Source organism: Lynx canadensis, chromosome X, assembly GCF_007474595.2.
Source record: "Lynx canadensis isolate LIC74 chromosome X, mLynCan4.pri.v2, whole genome shotgun sequence".
Taxonomy (NCBI): Eukaryota; Metazoa; Chordata; class Mammalia; order Carnivora; family Felidae; genus Lynx; species Lynx canadensis.
The window spans coordinates 59,441,412-59,464,330 of NC_044321.2; the positions used below are offsets into that span (position 1 = coordinate 59,441,412).

Consider the following 22,919-nt stretch of genomic DNA (forward strand, 5'->3'; position numbering starts at 1 on the left):
GTATTTATAATTGTTGTATTCTCATTCTGCATTATTCCTTTTATTATTATGTCCTATTTGTATTTTGTTACCCTCTTTATTTTAAAGTGTATTTTGTAAGTACTGCTACCCCAGCTTTCTTTTCACTTCCATTTGCATGATAAACTTTTTCCATACCTTCACTATCAATCTGTATATATTTAGGTCTGAATGGAGTCTCTTATAGGAAGCATACAGTCTTACAATTTTGTCAATTCAGTCACCTTTTGTCTTTTAATTGAAGCAGTCCATTTACATTTAAATCAATTATTAACAGGTATGTACCTACTGCCATTATGTCACTTGTTTTACAGTTGTTTTTGCAGTTCTCTCTTCCTTTCTTCTCTTGCTGTCTTAAATTGTGGTGGGATGGCTTTCTTTAGTGTTATGCTTGGATTCCTTTCTCTTTATTTTTTGTGTATTTACTATAGGTTTGGGGTTTGTGGTTACCATTAGGTTCATATATACCATCTAAAGTGTGTAGCAGTCTATATTCAGTTGGTGGTCACTGAAGATGGAACCCATTCTAAAAGCACTCAATTTTTTTTTACCACCCCCATGTTTTATGTATATGATACTATACTTTATATTCTTATATTTTGTGAACCTCAAGACTGATTTTTGAATATATAATTGATTTTAATGTTTTTGTACTTTAACCTCCATACTGGTTTTATAAGTTATTAATCTACTATTTCTATTTTATGTTTGCATTTACCTATGAATTTTTTCCTTTCATAATTTTCTTACTCCTAAGTATGGCCTTTTCTTTCTATTCAAAGAATTCCCTTTAATTTTTCTTGAAGGCTGCTGTAAGGGTTATGAACTCCTTTAACTTTTGTTTATCTGGGAAACACTTTATCTCTCCTCCTATTCTGAATGATAACCTTGCTGGGTATTCTTGGTTGCAGACTTTTTTTCCTTTCAGCATTTTAAATATATGCCACTTCCTTCCAGACTGCAACACTTCTGCTGAAAAATCAGCTGAAAGCCTTATGTGGTTTCCCACATGATATATATAATATATATTCAAAAAAATTCCATCCAAAAAGAGCATAATACACATTCTCTTAAAGTACACATGGAACATTTTCCAGGACAAATCACATATTAGGCCACAAAACAAGTCTCAATAAATTTGAAAAGAAAGTCATATCATGCATGTTTTCTGACCACAACAGTATGAACCTAGAAATCAGTAGGAAGAATAATCTGGAAACAACACAAATACATGTAGGCTAAATAACATGGTACTAAACAATGAATGACTCAATCAAGAAATCAAAGAGGAAATCAAAAAATGCATGGAGATAAATGAAAACACAACAGTAAAAAATCTTTGGGATGCAGGAAGGCTGTAAGGGGGAAGTTTCTAGCAATAGAGGCCTACTTCAAGAAACAAGAAATATCTCAAATAAACCACCTAACCTCACACCTAAAGGAGCTACAAAAAGAAAAACATGAAAAGCCCCAAAAAAGTAGAGGCAGTACATGATAAAAAATTACACAAGAAATAAAGGAAATAGAGACTAAAACAATAGAACACAAACCAGGAGTTGGATGTTTGAGAAAATAAATAAAATTGATAAACCTTGACCCAGACTCATAAAAAAAGAGATGACTCAAATAAATAAAATCAGAACTGAAGGAGGAGAAATAACAACCGACAGCACAGAAATACAAATGATAACAAGAGAATAGTATGAAAAATTACATGCCAACAACTTGGCAAAGTAGAAAAAATAGTTAAGTTCCTAGAAACATATATCCTTCTAAAACTGCATCAATAAGAAATAAAAAAATTTGAAGACTAATTACAAGCAGGGAAATTGTATCAGTAATCCAAAAACTCCCAACAAGTAAAAGCCCAGGACCAGATGGTTTCACAGGCAAATTCTACCAAACATTTAAAGCAGAGTTAATACCTATTCTCAAACTATTCATAAAAATTAATACCTATTCTCAAACTATTCATACAAATAGAAAAGAAAGGAAAGCTTTCAAATTCATTCTATGAGACCAGCATTACCCTGATACCAAAACGAGATAAAGACAAACATAAAAAAGAAAACTACAGACCAATATCCCTGATGAACATAGATGTAAAAATCCTCTAAGGAAAGCAAATCCAATAATACATTAAAAGTATTGTTTACCACGATCAAGTGGGATTTATTCCAGGAATTCAAGGGTGGTTCAATATTCATACATCAATCAACAAGATACATCACATTAACAAGAAAAAGGATAAAAAAAAACCCTATGATCATCTTAATAAATGCAGAAAAAGCATTTGACAAAGGATCACATCCATTCATGATAAAAACTCTCAACAAAGAAAGTTTAAAGAAAACATACCTCAACATGATAAATGACATATATGAAAAACCCAAAGTTAATATCATACTCATTGGTAAAACACTGAGAGCTTTTCCTCTAAAATGAGGAACAAGACAAGGGTATCTACTCTCATCACTTTTATTCAACATAGTTTTAGAAGTCCTAGCCACAGCAATCAGACAACAAAAAGAATATAAATAAAGCATCCATATTGGTAAGGAAAAAATTTTCACTATCTGCAGATGACAGGATATATTAAAAACTCCAAAGCATCAAAAAATAACTAGAACTGATAAATTCAGTAAAGTCACAGAATATAAAACTAATACACAGAAATCTGTTGCATTTCTATGAACTTCTACTTCTAATAATGAAGTAACAGAAATAGAAATTAAGAAAACATTTACAACTGCACCATGAGAATAAGATAACTAGGAATAACCTTAAAAACAGATTTCTTTTATTGCTCACAAATATACATAAATACCAAACCATAGCCAATGTTAGAGATGATTATGCTTTTATACATGCCTAAAAAGATAAAATATAAAATGTGTGAAAGTAAATTATATTACTTATTGAAAGTGTCAAATTGTATTTTTTCCCTCTTTTTAATCTTTCTTTTTTTTTTCCTAAAGCCTTCAAAGTCTTCAACCCTAATTCTTTCTTAAATGGCTTTTATGCACTCTTCAAACACTCCTCCATTTACTAACCCCCTTTACTGTATTTTATTAATGTTCTACCTTGCATATGTTCCCTCTTTAGCCTTAATCACAATGCTAAATTTAGACAGTGGTCCCAAGATCAGTTTTGCGAAACACCTCTATGTAACAAGCCAATGGACTCCAACGAAAGATTCCTTGGGCCAACACTTTTGTTTTGATAATGTTCGAAAAGTCGAGCTGAAAGCAGGCAGAATAAAGAACCTCTCCATGTTAATACCAGAGACATCTATAAAACGAACACACATCCTTCTAAAGTGCACCATCAATTTGGTGAGGAAAAAATGTGCTTCTTAGGTCAAATCTCTCCCAAATGGCAGGTAATACTTAGGATTTCCCTAAGCTATAAATACATTGAACAAATGAATTCATGTCTTAATATGAATGCTAATGTTGTACACTGTGAAACAGAAAAAAAAGTCAGATCAACCAAAAACTAACTTTCATATACAAAAGAGCTAGCCAAATTATTGAGAAAATTAACTCAGTTGTTTTCCAAAATGTATTGAACAGTATTACATTCCTGCTTATGGATATTCCTGAATTATAAAAATTTCAACAATAGTGATGACCGTTTGCACACTGACTTGTCAAACCCGAGGTACTACATGACTCCATGTATCCTCAAACTCCATAAGGCATCCACTGTCATGGCGCCTTTCTAGGGCTTAACTCAATTGTTTCCCTCACTGACTTTTTCCATACTCATATCTCACACAATCTTTACTTCTAAACTTCCTATTTTACATAAGCTCCCAGTTCAAGTAACTAAACATCAAGGAAGATCTTGCACATGTTTGCACATTCATATGCAATTTAATCTTCTTTGACTTTCAAAATCTACCCAGTTATCTCAAGTAAATGACTATCCACCTTCTTTCCTCTCCCAAAATGATGGCTTATATATGACCAATAGCTAACAGATGAATGTGGGTAATACACTTAACAGCAAAATATACATTCTGAAGTGATGTTGGTCAAGCTTAAAACAACCTACCATAGGGGCGCCTGGGAGGCTCAGTCGGTTGGGCGGCCGACTTCGGCTCAGGTCATGATCTCGCTGTCCGTGAGTTCGAGCCCCGCGTCGGGCTCTGTGCTGACCGCGCAGAGCCTGGAGCCTGTTTCGGATTCTGTGTCTCCCTCTCTCTCTGACCCTCCCCTGTTCATGCTCTGTCTCTCTCTGTCTCAAAAATAAATAAACGTTAAAAAAAAAAAAATTAAAAAAAAAAAAAAAAAAAAAACTACCATAAAATATAAGCCCTTTAAAGTATCTATAAACCTCTTCAGAATTACCAGTTATCACTTTAAACTTCTTTTAAATTTTTAATTAATTTATTATTATTATTAATATTATTATTATTATTATTTTAGAGAGAGGGAGTGTAAGTGCGGGAGGGGCAGAGGGAGAAAGAATCTTAATCAGGCTCCATGCCCAGTGTGGCGCCTGACATAGGAGTCAACCTCATGAACTGAGAGATTATGACCTGAGGCGAAAATCAAGAGTCAAATGCTTAACGAACTGAGCTTCCCAGGCACCCCTAAACTTTTTAAATCAAACAATTTTGTCACATAAGCATCAGGATTCAAGGTGAATAATTTTAACATGTTTGTGCTCAAATTGAACTTCTAGTACTAAGATAGCATTGTTAAAATGATAAACTGTTTCAAGTATATAAAAAGTTAAGAAACAAGAAAATGAACACAGGTGTAGTCAGTATCCAGCCTAAGAAATAACAGATAAAAAGAAAGCTCTAACATGCTCCTCTATGTTATCTCTTTCCTGTTCCTCAGGATCAGCATTGATTATTTAAAATATCTTCCACTACAGGGGCGCCTGGGTAGCTCAGTCAGTTAAGCGTTTGACTTTGGCTCAGGCCATGATCTCGCGGTTTGTGAGTTCGAGCCCTGTGTCGGGCTCTGTGCTGACAGCTCAGAGCCTGAAGCCTGCATCGGATTCTGTGTCTCCCCCTCTCCCTGCCCCTCCCATGCTCATGCTCTGTCTCTCTCTGTCTCTTGATAATAAATGAACGTTAAAAAAATTTTAAATATCTTCCACTACAAAAGTAAAAATAATGGTCACATAATGGGTTAACTTCTTTTGAGAGCTAGTCCCTCCACCTAAAATACCGTTTCAATTACACTCAGGGAAAATGACAGAGTAGGACGATCCTGAGCTCAACTTGTCCCACAGACACAGTTACATCTATGTGCTGTGAAAATGATCTGAAGACTGACAGAACAGACCTTCCATGGCTAATTGTGAAGGCCACATAGAAAAAGGTAAAATGTGTGGAGACATGGTTGGGAACTAAACCCCCTACACAACTAACCACAACTGGGAGGGACATCACAAGCACGGAGAAGGAGAGGATCAGATCACTAGGGCATCCCCCTCACTGGGAACCCAAATCCCCATAAAGTCTGGCTTTGAATATCAACAGGGCATAACTCTAGGAGGACTGAGGGTGATAGGAAACCCAGTCCCTACCCTTAAAGAGCCAGCATACTAAATAACTGTGGCCTGAGGCACAACACAGAAGCAGCAGTTTAAAAAGCATCTGAGGTATAAGTGAAGATTTACTGATTAATCTTAGAATGTGTGCTAGAGAGGAAATGATCTGCAGATTTCTCTAGGAAGAAAAGTGCTGGCATGTGCCATTTCTCTTCCCCTCTCCCAACCTAGAAAGCTGAATGTTTGCAGGAGCTAGCACTAACAATCTTCATTTACCTTGCTAACATTGCATGCCCCACCCCAGAGAAAACAGGAATATTTCCCAAATTAAATAACAAGGCAAAATCACAGCATAAAGGTTAAATGAAATGGAGATAAGCAATATGCCTGATAAATAATTCAAAGTAATGGCCATAAAGATACTCATTGGACTTGAGAAAAGAGTGGATAAACACAGGGGCGCCTGGGTGGCTCGGTCGGTTAAGCATCCGACTTCAGCGAAGGTCATGATCTCACTATTTGTGACTTCAAGCCCCACATGGGGCTCTGTGCTGACAGCTCAGAGCCTGGAGTTTGCTTCGGAATCTGTGTCTCCCACTCTCTCTCTGCCCCTCCCCCTGCTCACACTCTGTCTCTAATAAATAAATAAATAAACATTAAAATTAAAAGAAAAAGAGTGGATAAACACATTGAGAACTTCAACAAAAAGAATGAAAATGTAAAAAGAACTACTCAGAGCTAAAGAATTCAATAACTGAGGCAAAAAATACACTACAGGGAATCAAGAACATATTTGAGGATGAAGAGTGAACCATCAATCTACTAGACAGGGTAATGGAAAGTAACCAAGTGGAAGTGCAAAAAAAAGTAAACAATAATAAAAATGAGAAAAAGCTAAGGGAACAGTGCAACATCATCAAGCATAATAACATCTGCATTACAGGAATCTCAGAACAAGAGAGGAGACCAACAACTTTTTTGATATAAATTGGCACAACCACTGTAGAAACTAGTGGAGAGTCCTAAAACAATTAAAAATAGAAATACCATATCATCCAGTAATGCCACTACTGGGTATTTACCCAAAGGAGCCAAAAACACTAATTTGAAAAGATGAAAAATGATATGGTTTCAACTATTGGGAAAATGGCAAAGCAGGAAGATCCTGGGCTCACCTCATCCCACGGACACACAAAAACAGCTATACCTGTGACATGAACTCTGAAAATGACCCGAAGACTGGCAGAACAGACTTTCCGCAGTTAATCTTAAATCTTAGAGAGAAGGCCATATCAAAAAGGGTAGAAGGGACAGAGATGCAGTTGAGAACCAAACCTTTGGTGAGACCAACCACAAAAACGATGGACACCAGTAGCCCAGAGAAATGAGAGGATGAGAACATACAATGGGTACCACAGGCACAGGTCACCCTCACTGGGAAGACAAATCCCCATAACATTTTGCTTTGAAAACGAGTGGAGCTTTTTACAATCAGTGGGGATAAACTCAGTACTTTATAAAACGGGCTTAGCTCCAGGAGAGCCAGAGGGCCATAGGAAACTGAGTGCCTACCCTTAAAGAGCCAGCATAAAAAATAACCCAGCAAAGGCACAGCATAGAACCAGCAGTTTAAAATGTACCTGGGATGTGTCCGAAGGACATTTATTCATTAAGCATAGCATGTTTGCTGGTGGGGACAGGGATATTTGGGACATTTCTCCAAGAACAAGTGCTAGCAAGCACAATTCCCCCCACACACACACACCCCCAACCCCCAGGCTAGATAGCCAGACACTTGGGGGAATGAGCCAGAACAATCTCCTCCTATCTTGGTAGAACATGCCTCACACCCAAGTTTTCCTATCTGCCGCATCCAACCCAGCCCACCTGGCAGGCATCCCTCTGAAGACACTCCTGCCCCCCCCCCCCCACAATCAACCCTGACAGTAGCTGGCGTCACTACAAAGTGACTCCTGCCATGGGGAAGAGGACTACATACAACTGTGCACCCACACCTGAGCAGCTGAATCTTACTGCTGAGAGCTAAAAAGGAGTGCCCTGCAGTTTGACGTGACTGCAGCCCTGGCAGATGGACTGTAGGTAGGCATGTGATCTGACTTCTGTCCTGCCCATCAACAAAAAGCTCCCAGGAGGTGTCGCAGGGAGAGAGTCCTGCAGTTCTCTGTGACTGCAACCCCCCAAAAAAATTCTGGGGGCAGGAATCTGGTCTGAGTACTGGCTACATCTGCCAATGAAAGTCTCTCAGGAGGCAGCAAAGGGAGACCATCCTGCCAGTTAGTGCAACTATTGCCCTGGCAGATGGAGTTAGAGGAAGCATTCTGTTCTGACCAATGATACCAACCAACTACAAGCCTGCAACGTCCTCAGACAAGTCCATTAACAACAAAGATACAAATCTTACCCAGTAAGCCCCAAACAGGTAAAGTGAGCAACTGTACTGACTAGACTGAGAGCAAATATGACAGCCAGTACAGTAGGGCCCATGCAGCCCACATAGGACATAGCAGCATCTGGTTCTAAAGTTGAAGCATAAGGATATTAGACAACTCCTGTCACCTGGGTCTTCATTCATTAAGCCACCAAATCATCAGATTGAATTCCACTGCTATCAAATTTGATGACTCTAGAATAAGGGCTGGCAAACTTTTTCTCTAAATGGTCAGATAGCAAATATTTTAGGGTTTGCAGGCATATAATCTCTGTCACAACTACTAAACTCTATCACTGTAGTATAAAAGCAATCACAGATAATACATAAATAAATGAGCATGGCTGTGTTCAAATAAAACTATAGGGACACTGAAATCTGAATTTCATATAATTGTTGTCATCAGTCATAAAAATATTCTTCTTCTTTTGATGGTTTTCCCAACCATTAACAAGTGTAAAAAAAAAAATTCTTAGCACAGAGGCCTAAAAATAGGTAGCATACTGCATTTGGCTCAAGGGTCATAGACTGACAACTCTTGATCTAGATGATCTCTAAAATCCCTGCAACCTCCAAACATTCTGTGAATGCCACAGCAAAGCAAAACACTGCCACCACCACCATCACAGAAAACCAACTCATGAACAAACAATATCCACAAAATTCCCCTCTTCCTCAACCAAATTTTCACAGCTCTAGGGACATAACACTAGCAGCAAGGTATATTTAGCACACAGCATAAAAACTCTTCATAGAGTTTTTAAGTGTTTTAGGCAACTTCTGTAGAGTTTAGATGTTGTTCCCATTCATCTAACAAATTTATTTTACATTTTTGTCATCGTGAAACTTGGTCAACGCTTCCTATATTTCAGCTAAGTGGTGTGAGATTTCATGCTGTTTCTTAATAGAGCAACAAAGAACAATGAATATGCCAAATTAAAATGAAAATCAATGATGGAATACTAAAGTAAGAAAAATCTTTAGAACTAATTCCTTTTAAATAATGAAATTAGGGGACACCTGAAGAGAACTTTATTGTTAGTAAGAGTAATTCACTAAAGATACATTTTAGACACATTTAATAATCAATTATTTCCATTGAGTTGGATTAGAACCCAAGAACTTTAGGAAATTAGTATGAATCTCTCTAGTCTTTTAAGATTCCTAGCCCTACTCTACTTGTGCACAGAATGGAAACATTACCACACATTCCACACTATATCTGGAATGATGAGATAACATGAGAGAAGTTGAGACAGCAGAATTGGACCTATGTTCTGCTACTTTACAGTATTAACTTTCAGTCTTTATGTTTACTAATATGGACTTGGGAGACAACTCTCAAGCACATTTCTTAAAGTTCCATAGCTGGACAACCTGAATCAATAGCAGACCCGCCACTCTATTTATATTTTTCTACATATGTTCACTTATGTTTGCTTTTTATGGATGTGTCAGATTGCTGTTGGATGTGTCAGTTACCTGGAAAATTACACTAAATTCAAACAAGATAGGATACTCATTGACTTGGGTTACTCTGCAAGACTCATGCAAATCATATCCAAAAAAACCTTGGTTTTCTTTATAAGCATTCTAACCAAGTCTAGTAGCAGGCAATCCTTTGGTAGGAAGTGTGTGGCATAAGCTTTGCTTAATAACACAGGTGCAGAGTTAAGAGAACATTGATGTAAACACAAACACAACTTTAGGGCTTACAAATGCTACTTAACATGTTCCTGTTAAACACTAGATGGAAAAGGTATTCTAAAGTATTTCGTTTTGTGATTTTTAAATTCCTTTTGGCTTATCCATATCAAGTCTCTTTCTAGCATGCTCAAAGTAAATTTCTACTTCAGAGGTAGGTAAACATGGGCCTTTGGGGCTGATAGCAATCTGTCACCACCTTTAACACAGGTGTCTTTTTACCTCCTTGCTACTTCTTTTTTGTTTCTTTTTATGTGTTGGTAGATTTCTTTCTCTCTGTCCGCATATTTTTAATTGTTAGTTTAGTATTGTTAATGGCACTCAAAGCTGAGAAGGTTGCTAACCTCTATTCCATTACCTCCTCATGGTCTAATTAAACAGAGACATGATATAAAACACAACTATGTATTTCTGTAACACAATTATTGCCCCAAACAATTGAATTAGCTTCTCAAATGAGAAAAAAAAATGACCTTTTCAAAAGATACTGTACTCCCTCTCAAATATACATACACAAAAATTTCTTAATTTTGCTTTCTCTCACTTATCTTGTTTATCTATTTCAGCCTTGGAAACCTGTCAGGGTTTTTTCTAAAAATATCCACTCTTCTTTTCGACTGCACTTTGAAAATTCCATAAGGTGACCACAGTTTATACAATGACTAGAACACCTGTTTTCACATAATGCCAGGAAGAAAACTGGTAGCTCTCTTAGAAGTGTTCTAAGAGCGGTAATTTCTTCTAAATGCCTTAAAAGAGAAGCACCAAAGCCTTAAAGCTACTCTAGAATGTTTCAAGAGTAAACAACCTTTGTTCTAAATTGCCATTATCAACTTTCTTAAATTGTATTCACTGTTCTAATACCAAAAGGTTATTACTTACTGTGTGCAACAGAAAATTTAAATGCAGGATCCTTATGTTTTGGGAGTTTATAATCTAAAACTAACAGATGTTGGCATAAGTATCACAGAAATACAGATGCAATGGTAAGATATGTCTTGACTGCCTTACCAGTATCATCCAGCCAAAAACCCTTCAATTTTAATTCATCTTTAGAGATGCTCAGCCCACAACAGAATAGATTCACTGAAGGCTAGTGTGGTTAGTATTCTATCTACTTTTCATATTTTCATATTGCTCTAGGTTTGCCAAAGTATTTTTGCATTACAAACAATATGGATTAGAAACAGCTATAATAACTTTTAGTAAGAGCCACAGTAGCTACCATTCACTAAGCAGTCACTATTTGGCTGGTCTTCTGCCCAATGCTACACTATCTCATTTCATTCTTACCACAACCCTACAAGGTATCTATTGTTCTTATTCCCACTTTACAGACTAGACACTGAGACTCAGCAAAGCTGCTCTGCCCAAATTAACACACCAGTAAGTGGTGGACTAGAGATGAACATCCCTAACATTATCGATACTAAGAATATCAATGATGTCACTGGACCTAGTAAGTTTACCATCATCTTTCTGATTGAAAACCTTGAACTGTCTAGGTTAATTTTTCTATTATTAATAAGACACATGTGATGTTTTGGGTAAGAGCATCAATGCAATTGTGATAATAAAAATAAAGAGTGGCATCACCAAAAGTGCCAGAGTATGGAAATTCAAAAATGCATACCTCCACTGAAGCAATTATTAGGCTGTCAAGAGCTGATAGAAACAACTTTTTCAGAACTCTGGAGTCTAATTTAAAAACTTATAACAACCAGAGAGTTAGAATAATGAAGAAATGAGTCACTAAATTTCAGTAGAAAATGTTGACATTTGTGCATACTCGCCCACCATCCCCAATTCCCCAAATCAGAAGCAGCCATGGGGATGGATGGCATCTCTCATTTCTGGTATGGCTTCCTAGTACCAGAAAGGGAAATATGGGCCTTGTCCTCAAAGAATTGTGCTTGTTTGTTTTGACTTGTCTGGCAGCTTCTTCCGGCTCAGGGGGCTTAACTTATTTTGTACCCATCAAAACTCTCTTCAGATTGGAGCACCCTTCAGTGTTGTTGTTTGTTAGAAGTATATAAAGGCATATAATAGCTGCAGATGCCTGGGGCAAGGACTAACAGGGGCAAGCAGGGACAGAATAAAAAGGCCAAAGACAAAGAGTGGGGAAGGAGATACATGGGAGAATAAGTGCTTTGAAAAGAGAATAGCAATATTAGATTTTAAAAGTAAGAAGAGTTAAATAAACACAAAGTGTAAGTATTAACAACTATTTAATGTGATACCAAGAAAAATTAACATGTAAAGAAACTGTATATTCCTCAGAAACTTAAAATAGAATTACCATATGATCCAGTCATTCCATTACTTCATATTTACCCAAAGGTAATGAAAACATTAATTGAAAAAGATATATGCACTCTTATGTTTACTGCAGAATTATTTACAATAGCCAAGTTATGGAAGCAACCTACATGCCCATCAACAGATGACTGGATAAGGATGTGATAAATGTGTGTATAACATGCACACACACATGCGAACACACACACATACACACACAAATGGAATATTATACTCAGCCATAAAAAAGAATGGTATCTTGCCATTTGAAACAACATGGATGGACCTAAAGGATATAATGCTAAGTAAAATAAGTCAGAGGAAGACAAATACCGTATTATTTCACTCATATCTGGAATTTAAGAAACAAAACAAACAAAAAAGAGACAAAAAAAAAAACCCATACTCTTAAATACAGAGAACAAACTGGTTGCCACAGGAAAGGTGGTTGGGAGGATGGGTAAAACAGGTTAACAAAATTAAGAGTATACTTATCATGATGAGCACTGAGTAATGTATAGAATTGTTGAATCATCATATGGTACACCTGAAACTAAGATAACATGGTATGTTAATTACAATTTAGTTAAAAAACAAAATAAAATGTAAAAAAATACTGACAGACTAAATTAGCCAAAATTAAAAATGAAAGATTTCATATTGGAAGAGCACATAGAGTACCAAGAGGAGAAATAACAAAAAAACTTATCATCTAAACATATTTACAATAATATTGAGGAATGTCAAAATAAAATAATATATTCTAAAAGAATCTAGAAAGAAAAAATAATAGAAGCTAAAAAATGATCAGACTTGCATCAGACTTCTCAGCAAGCTACACTGAATGCAAAAAAGGGGAGGATTTTCAGAGCATTGAAAAAAATGTCAAACCAAGAGTTTTACCTACAACTAAACTGCCCTTCAGATATGAAAGCATTCTAGATACAGATTTATGTGGATCTGTTCAGTTTGTAAAAAGTCATCAAGCTGTAAACACAAGATGTTTGCATCTTTCTGCTCATATATTACATTTAAAGGAGTGACATCACAAGATGTCAGAATAGAAAATCCTAGCATTCTGCCACAGAAACACTGATTTAACAACTATACATGGACCAAAACGACTTTATAAGAATCCTACATTCCAAGTTGCAGTACCTGAGACAAGGACAAAGTTGAGAATAGCTGCAATGAAGCAGGTAAGAATAGCAAATTCACTTTAACCACAATGAGCCCCTTCCCTAAGTCAGCTCAGTGCCAAGACAAGATGATACCAGCTTGCAACTCTTCCCTCAGGGCGAGAGAGAGTGGAACATGTGTTCAACATCCCTAAATTATACAGCGCTGCCCAAGGTACTGGTTTCTATCTCAGCTCACCTGGAGCTGATGGAACCAGAATAGTTTGGAAGTCTTGGGGCAGCTAAGGACAAAGGAAAGTGGCTGGTGCATTACTACAGTTGGCACAGCTTTGCACAATTGGGAGGAGGCACACAACTTGAAGCTTCCTTCCTGAAAGTGAGGGAGATAAATGGAACATACATCCAACATCCTAGCCTTTCAGAGTGCTGCCCAAGAGGATGGTATTTTTCTTACCTCGCTCCAAGCTCTGACAGAACCAACATAATCTGAATGCTGGGGGGCTGCTGAGAACGATAGAGAGCAGTGAGCAGTATACTCAACATGATAAGAAGATGCACAACTCAAGGCTTCTACTTTGGGAAGGAGGAAAAGGAGTGCAGCATGCATCCAACATCCTGGCTTTTCATCAGGCTGTCCAAGGGGCTGGTTTCTGTCTTGCCTGACTTAGAGTGCTAGTTAGACCTGGCACATTATACATGCATGGAGAAGCTGAGAACAAAAAAATACCTTAGTGATGTGTTACTGTTTCAGAGAACCAGCAGTATAGCAGACAGATACCCAAGAGAGCAAGAAACTACAAGATTGAAAAATAAAGAAACTAACAAATCCCTCTAATAAAAAATCTACATACACAAGTCCAGAGAATATATATCCACAGGCCCTCCTCATGTCTAGCTGGGATGACTGGTGAAGGTCTTCTCTGCCAGAGCCAGTAAACAAAGACTAGGAAATATGTGTATTTCTTTATACGTGCAGATACCAACACAAAGCTAAAAGGAACATGAAAAAAGAGAGAAATAAGGTCTCATCAAAGGGACAAAATAAAGCTGCAGAAACTGACACTAAAGAAATGAAGGTATATATATGAAAGACCTTGCAAAAAGCTCAAAACAATTCGCAAAAAGCTGTTCAATGAGCTTAGTAAAATGGTGCATGAACAAAATGAGAATATCAAGAAAAAGAGAGAACATATAAAAAAGAAAATTTTTGACCTAAACAGTATAAAGCCTGAACTGAAAAATTCAATACCTGGGATAAGAGCAGATTTGACCAAGTAGAAGAAATAATTAGCCAATGTGAAGAAAGGTCACTACAAATTATCCACTCAGAAGAGTAAAAAGAAAAAAAGAATGAAAAGGAGGGAAGAAAGCCTTAGGGACTTACAAAACACCATACAATAACTCTTCATTTTACTGGAGTCTCAGAAGAAAAAAGAGAAAGGTACCTAAAGATTATCTAAATAGGTAATGGCTGAAAACCTCCCAAATCTGGAGAGAGAAATGGATAACCAGATTCAATAAACCCAAAATGGAGCATGGAGGAGTAAAGATAGCAGAGGGCTATGGAGACCCTAGGTTTGCCTCGTCCCTCAAACACAACTATGTAAATATGAAATTATTGTGAACACCCAAGAAATTAATCTGAAGACTGAGAGCAAAAATGCACAACTAGAGGTTAAAAAAAAAAAAAAACCCAAACTGCCAAATCATGGAAGGTAGAAGCTGTGTAGAGTGGATTTGGGGGAGAGAAGAGCTGTGGGTGCTACAATGGGGAGGGAGCCCTGATAATGGAGAGAAGAGCGAAAGAAAGAAAAAGAGTAAAAGAATGTGCAGAGAGTTGCAAAAAAAAAAAAAACTCTTCTCCAAAACCAAGGACTGGGAAAGGGAGAGGCTCTAAACACCTCAAGTTTTTATAAACAGCAGAGGGCAGAGTCTGAACTTACGGAGGTCCACACCATTGCCAGGGCATGCCTGGCTGGGTTAGTGGTGCTCTGGTGGGAAAGGAGGGTGGAGACCCAGGAGTGGGCAGCATGATCTGAAGATCCCCTGGGTTATACAGGGAGAAGCAGTTCCCCTACCTGGAGTGCATTTTGAAGAGGGGGTAAGGCCTCTCTTAGGGGAAAAAATCCAGCAGTGCCACTGACTTGCCCCAATCATTAACATAGGAATGGAGATGCCAGCTAAGTGCCAAGAGCCTTGGTGCTGCCTTTCTGCTGGGATTTACCATAAACTCCGAACTGCTCCATGGTGGTACAACCAATTTCTGAGACAAGCTGGCACCAGCTACAGGGCAGCAAGAACCCTCCCCTAGAGGATCAGCATGGGTCTACAATGTCAGATCACTAAAATTTATAGTTCTGAAATCCAGCCACATGCCTGAGATAAAACACAGGAGTGATGTGCTGCCTGGCAGGTGGACAGCTCAGATGCTGGCAGGGTGAAGGTAGGGATCTGAGAGAAGCTGGGGACACAAAGGAGGTGGCTATTTGCTCTTCTGTGGGGGCTTCCTGAAGAGAGGTGGGCACAAGCTCCCCACTCCAGTGACAAGAGAGCGGGGCTATGAAATCCACTCCTCTCCACTGCCCACGAGCACTGATAGACTTCAGTAAGCAACACAGGGTCACCAAGTGGAGTCTGGAGCCCATTACAAGAAGGCCCACCCCCCTATGCACTGTAGGTGCACCTCCACTGGGGTAAGCACACCTGAGAATCAGTACATCAGGCCACCCCCAGAACACCAGGACAAACCCCTCTCACGCACCAAGTCTATTGATCAGAGGGTGCTGCAAAGCTTCAGCTCTACGGGAAATGGAAACTAACTTCATTTTTTTTGTTGTTGTTTGTTTGGGGTTTTTTGTTTGTTTGTTTGTTTGTTTTTGGTGGACCTCTTCTTAAGATAGCAATTACTCCCAAGAACAGGAATATCATGGGCTTTCCTAACAATCACACAAAATACAGTGACCTTGATGATATGAAAAGATGGAAGAATTCACCACAAAAGAAAGAGCCGGAAGATGTAACAGCCAAGAAATTAATCAATACAGAATATAAGTAATATGTCTGACCTAAAATTTAAAACAAGACCTATAGGATACTAGAAGGGTTTTCAAAAAAGCATAGAAGATGTTAAAGAATCCCTTACTGTAGAGATAAAAGAACTAAAATTTACTCAGGCCAAAAATAAAAACACTATTACTGAGATGCAAACCTAAATGAATGTCATGACAACAAGGATGGACAAAGCAGTGGGAACTATTCAGTGATACTGAAGATAAAATTATGGCAAATAATGAAGCTGCAAAGAAGAGGGGAAGAAAGATATCTTTTCTGACAAAACAGAATGAAACTAGAAATAAAATGTAGAAGAAAAATTAAAACCTCAATGAGATATCACTTTATAACTGTTAGCATGGTCATTATAAGCAAAAAACAAATGCTGGTGAAGGTGTGGAAAAATTGGAATCTTGGGCACTGTTGGTAGAATCATGCAGCTGCTATGGAAAACAGTATGGAGGCTCCTCAACAAGTTAGATACAGAACTACCATATAAGCTACCAATCCCAGACTGGGGTATTTATCCAAAACCAACTGAAATCAAAAATCATGAAGAGATATTTGTGCTCTTATATTGACTGAAGCATTATTCACAATAGTGAAGATATGAAGGCAACCTGTATGTCCATCAGTTGATGAGAAGATAAAGAAAATGTAATATATACATACAATGGAATATTCTTCACCCTTAAAAAAGAAGTCCTGTCATATGTAGCAACCTGGATTAACCATGCTAAATTAAATAAGCCACTCACAGAGGGACAAATACAACACAATTCCACTGAGGTATGTAAAGTAGTCAAACTCATAGAAGCAGAAAGTAGAATGGCGCATGCCAGGAGGAAGAAATAGGAAGTTGTTCAATAAATAAAAAGGTTCAGTTATATAAGATCAAAAAGTTCTATAGATATCCTGTACAACACTGTCCTTACAGTTAACAATACTGTACTGCACATTCAAGATTCTTTAAAAGATTGATATCATGCTATGTTTTTTTTTTCACCACAATAAAGAAAAAAAGACTTAAACGTAACAGGGAAGATGGCAGGGTGGTGGAAACATAGTATTTTCATATTCTTCAAGTCTCACATTACAGACAAATAACTACACAAAACCAAAAACAGAACTTATAAACAACATTTACAACAAAATTAGGATATAAGACATTCCCTTGAACCTCAATATACAAGCACACGAGAGAAACCAACAACAGCCACATGATCTGCAAGGTATCAGCAATTCTGTGGTAATAAGAGGTCACATGCAGATCTGAAACCAAGTGAATATCTATATAGCATTCACTGGAAAACGTATTAATCCCACTGGGAACAGCAGATGAAACTGGAAGGCCTTTTGTCCATCCCATTAGTGGACGAATACAAGGAGTCTAGGATACTAAGTTCTGAAACAGATGGAGCAGTGTAAACCCAAGAGCTCTCAAAACTGACCAACAAAGCCTCCCTTTCAAGACACAATGAGGACAAACTGTTGGAAGTAGCATTAAAATTGGTCAGGATAAAGACAATAAAAACAAAGGAAAAGAAGGCCCACACAAAAGTTAAGAAAGGGAAAGAGTTCAGAAAATAAGCTGAAAAAAACACAAAAGGGAGCTCTGTGAAGTTAGAAAAGCAAGTGGAACTAAGCCTCCTTCTAAAAGCTCAGGCAAAATCATTTCACATAAAAATGAGCAACAGAAAACGATCAAGATCAAACCTCATTCAAACTTGGTATTGAGAAATAAACCGAATGACATCGTCACAGACATGGAAAGCATAATAGAAACACATGCTTATAAAACAGATCAGAACTATAAAATATCGCAAAATAAGCCAAAAAATTTTAAGAGAAAGATACAATATATAGAAGAACATAAAGCAAAATTGGGTAAACTCGGAAATAAGAGGAGAGAATTCAAAAAATAATTAGAAAAGAGAAAAAGCACATTTTAGAAATAAAGTCCATAGAAGGAATGCAAGAGCAAATACAAAAGGGCAAATAAACTCAACAAATAATATCAACAAAACCAGAAGGAGAAGAATATGTTAATAAAAATGTGTAAGACAAATAAGGATTCAAGATAAAGTGACATAACTGGAGATAAAAGATGATCCAGCATATGAATAATAGATGTTCCTGAAAAAGAAAATTAAAGTGTGTTTCTTGATCTCAAAACTTACTATGAGACTACAGCCATTAAGACAAGGTGATACTGGCATAGACACAGAAATACAGGTCAATGGAACAAGACTGAAAGTCCAGAAATGAACTAATACATTTACTGCCAACTGATTTTTGACAAGGGTGTCAAGAAAAAAATGTGAGAAACAATACTCATTACAACAAATGGTCTTGGAGCAACTGGATATCCACATGCAAAAGAATGAACTGGACCTCTTCCTTAGCTGTACACACACAAACACACAAACACACGCACAAATCCTCAAATGGACTGATTGCCAAATTATGAAAATATGAACTATAAAACCCTTAGAAGAAAACATATATAGGAAAAATACTGTATTCTTGCTTTTGTTGCCTGTGCTTCTGGTTTCACACCAAAAAATTTTTCCCAGGGCACCTGGGTGGCTCAGTTGGTTGAGCGTCCTGACTCCAGTTCAGGTCATGATCTCACAGTTTGAGAGTTCGAGCCCCGCATCGGGCTCTGTGCTGACAGCTCAGAGCCTGGAGCCTGCTTCGCATTCTGTGTCTCCCTCTCTCTCTGCCCCTCCCCTGCTCAAGCTTTCTCTCTCTCTCTGAAAAATAAACAAACATTTTTTAAAAAAGTTTTTAAAAACATCTTTGCCAAAACCAATGTCAAGGAGCTTTCGGCTGTTTTCAGCTAGGAATTTCATGCTGCCAGGTCTTATAAGTCTTCAATGCATTTTAAGTAGACTTTTGTGTATGGTGTAAGGGTCCAATTTCATTCTTTTGCATGTGAACATCCAGTTTTCCCAACACCATTTATTGAAGAGATTATCATTTCCCCATTGTATATTTTTAGTTTCTTGGCTGAAGAGCAGTTGACCACATTTGCCTGGATTTATATCTGGGCTTTTGATTCTGTTCCACTAGTCTGTATGTCTGTTTTTATGTCAGTACAACACTGTTTTGATTACTATAGCTTTATAATATAATTTGAAACCAAGAAGTGTGATGCCTCCAGGTTAGTTCTTCTTTAAGATTGCTTCCACTATTCACAGTCTCTTGTGGTTCCATATTAACTTTAGATTGTTTTTTCTATTTCTGTAAAAAAAAAATACCATTGGAATTTTGGTAGGGATTACAATGAATCTGTTGATCACGTTGGGGAATATGGGCATTTTAACAATATTAATTTTTCCAATTCATGAACATGTGATATCTTTCCATTTATTTGTGCCTTCTTCAATTTCATCAATATTTAGTTGTTTTCAATATATAGATTATTTACCTTAGTTACATTTCATAAGTATTTTATTCATTTTGATGCTACTGTGCAAGGTACTATTTTCTTAATTACTTTCTCAGTTCATTGTTAGTGTATAAAAACACAACTGACTTTTCTATGTTGATTTTATATCTTTCAACTCTGCTAAATTCATATATTAGTTTTAACAGTTTTTTGGTGGAGTCTTTAGGGTTTTCTGTATATAAGATCATGTCATGTGCACACAAATAATTTTAATTCTTCCTTCCTAATTTGAATGCCTTTCATTTCATTATCCTGACAAATGTCTCTGGCAAGGACTTCTAGTACCATGCTGAACAAAAGTAGTGAGAGTGGGAACCTTGTCTTGTTCCTGACCTTAGAGGAAAAGCTTTTAGCTTTTCACTATTGAATATGATGTTAACTGTGCACCTGTCATATATGGCCCTATGTTGAGGTTTTTCCTTGTATACCAAATTTTTGAAATTTATTTTATCATAAAAGGACATTGGATTTTGACGAATGTTCTCTCTGCATCTATGGACATGATCATATGATTTTATCCTTCATTCTGTTGATGTGGTGTATCAATTTCTTTAATTTTTGGCCAAAGAGCCAGGGTCTAGAGCACAAGCATGTGCAAGATGGTCACAGTTTTAAGGTATAGGGCATGAGTATATGGTCAGGAGGCTGGCAGTGTAACAGCAGGTCCTTCTTGGTGGGAGGACAGCAGTCTCTCTCTCTCTCTCTCTCTCTCTCTCTCTCTCTCTCTCTCTCTCTCTCTGGTGGGGGGGGGGTTGGTCCATGGTGGTGATGGCTGCTGATTACCTCAGTGGCAAAAGCTGCCAGTGTCTTCAGTAGAGAAGGCCACTAGGGTCTACACAGAAAAACATTATGAGAACATCAGCTGTGAAACCTGCAAGGGAGGCTGAGGCTGTTACAGAGGCTGTTGAGGTCTTCAGGAGAGCAGGCCACTGGGGACTATGTGTTATCTGCCATATGGCTGATAATGATGTCTCCTGCTCTTCTTTGTTCCTAGCCTCTCCAGATGTCTCAGCTATGCCCATGTCCCCAGCAACCCTTTCTGCATGGTTGCTCTCCATTTATTTTTCGCTACACTGTGTTCCTATAGTTTTTCATTACATTCTGGAGCCCCTTCCTCCAGGGCTATTTTTTTCATAGGTAGCTAATTGTTCTTTTTAGTGGGGGTCAGAAAACTAGTATCACCTACTCTACAATTTTGCAGACATCTCCCCAAGCATAAACTTTTTAAGGTTTTTGATTCATTTGGCAAACTGCCCTCCAGAAATACTATGCCAACTTACATTTCCAGTAGCACTGCATAACAATCATTTCACTACTGGAACACTGGGTGTGTGTGTGTGTATGTGTGCACGCGCATGCACGCCTATGTTTTTACTACTGTCAACAGCAGAATGTTAAGAATCAGCTGTTGTTTAGAACTCATTATTTCTTTGGATTTTTTTGTTTTTGTTTCTTGGGATTTTTTTTTTATACTGAATTGGAGAATCTTTTCATATACTTATTGAATTTTCATCTAGTATTTCTTTTTCTATGAATGGCTTTTTCACCTCTTACCTATCTTTGAATTGACATTTTTGTCTTTAAAAATATTTTTTCATTGATTTAAGGTTTAATTTTATAATATTTAATCATTAATATATTCACAGTTTATTTTGTATATGGTATTAGATAAAAACCTAAGTCTTTTTTTCCCTACTAATCTGAAATTTAAAGAACCTGTCAAACACTAAATTTATATTTAGGTCTGTTTTAAATTTGATATTTGATCTCATTAATCTCCCTGTCTATTCATATGTCACTACTACTATTTAATTTATACAGTCTAGGGGCGCCTGGGTGGCGCAGTCGGTTAAGCGTCCGACTTCAGCCAGGTCACGATCTCGCGGTCCGTGAGTTCGAGCCCCGCGTCAGGCTCTGGGCTGATGGCTCAGAGCCTGGAGCCTGTTTCCGATTCTGTGTCTCCCTCTCTCTCTGCCCCTTCCCCGTTCATGCTCTGTCTCTCTCTGTCCCAAAAATAAATAAACGTTGAAAAAAAAAATTTTAATTTATACAGTCTAATACCTGGTAGAATAATTTCCTCCCTTTAAAAATACATGCAGTACTTTTATCCACCAAAATCTTTGTGGCTTTTGTCACCAGTTTATTTTTCCAGAGAAGCTACTGAGATAATTTTGTGGAGATCTCCTCAAAATATCCTGTAGGAATTTTGATTGGAATACAATTAGAGCTATTAATTGATTTGGGGAGAATCAACATCAGTGTAATATTGAATACTCTTGTATCTTTATTTATCCAAATTTTTTTTTGTGATCTTCAGTAATGATTGCTAGCTTTTGTCATAAGGGTCTTAAATAGTCTACATCAATTTATTTCAAATGTGTGTATGTGTACTGTTGATATGAGAATCCCCCCACATACATTGTATGTCCTATAAACTAGGGCATCTTCACAATGCATGAAAGACTTTAGAATTGTTTTGCTAGTATGTACAATCATACATGTATAGATTAAAAGCTTATATGCAGAAATTTGCCTTGATCTTATATTATCTATCAGAATCATTTGAGTTTTTAAAAAATATACTATCCCCCCCACTCCTACACAAGCCAACACAGTTTCTTGAAACACCTACTTCATAAGTACCTAAGTTGTTACTATTATTAACATTACTGGCTTCCAAATATGACCCAGAAGGCCCTGCATTTTTAGGTTGCCACCTATCCCTCTAGGTGCATCTTGAAGCTTATCATGTGCTCCTATTCTTCATATCACCATAGAGCTTTTAGACATGTGTGTCCCTCACCCTGGAACTCTTCCTTTTCTTCTTTGCCTTACTTACATTCTACTCATTCTTCAGAATCCAGCTTTGGCATAACTATCTCAGGAAAGCCTTCCTTAACTTCTCTGATTAGGTCAAATCTACATAATAAAGAATATCATGGCAATGGGACACCTTGGTAGCTCAGTAGGATAAGCTTCCGACTTCAGCTCAGGTCATTATCTCAGGGTTTGTGAGTTCAAGCCCCACATCAGGCTCTGTGCTGACAGCTCAGAGCTTGGAGCCTGCTTCAGATTCTTTGTCTCCCTCTCTTTGCCCCTCCCCCACTTGCCCATGCTTCTCTCAAAAATAAACATTAAAAATAAACTTTAAAAAAAGAATATCATGGCAGCATGCATCTCTGAATACAACAGTTGTTACATTTCCAATTTTCCATTTTAATTTTCTGTCATTATTTAGTGTTTGCATTCCCATCACCCCTTCCATTTGGTCGATGAATATAAGGTCCAAGTC

General features: G+C 37.4%; 1 protein-coding gene across 1 annotated transcript in view; it reads right to left on the reverse strand.

The window, feature by feature from the left end:
* Positions 1-22,919, reverse strand: part of ABCB7 (ATP binding cassette subfamily B member 7) — a 185,779-nt gene that overhangs the window by 105,504 nt on the left and 57,356 nt on the right. The window lies entirely within an intron of this gene.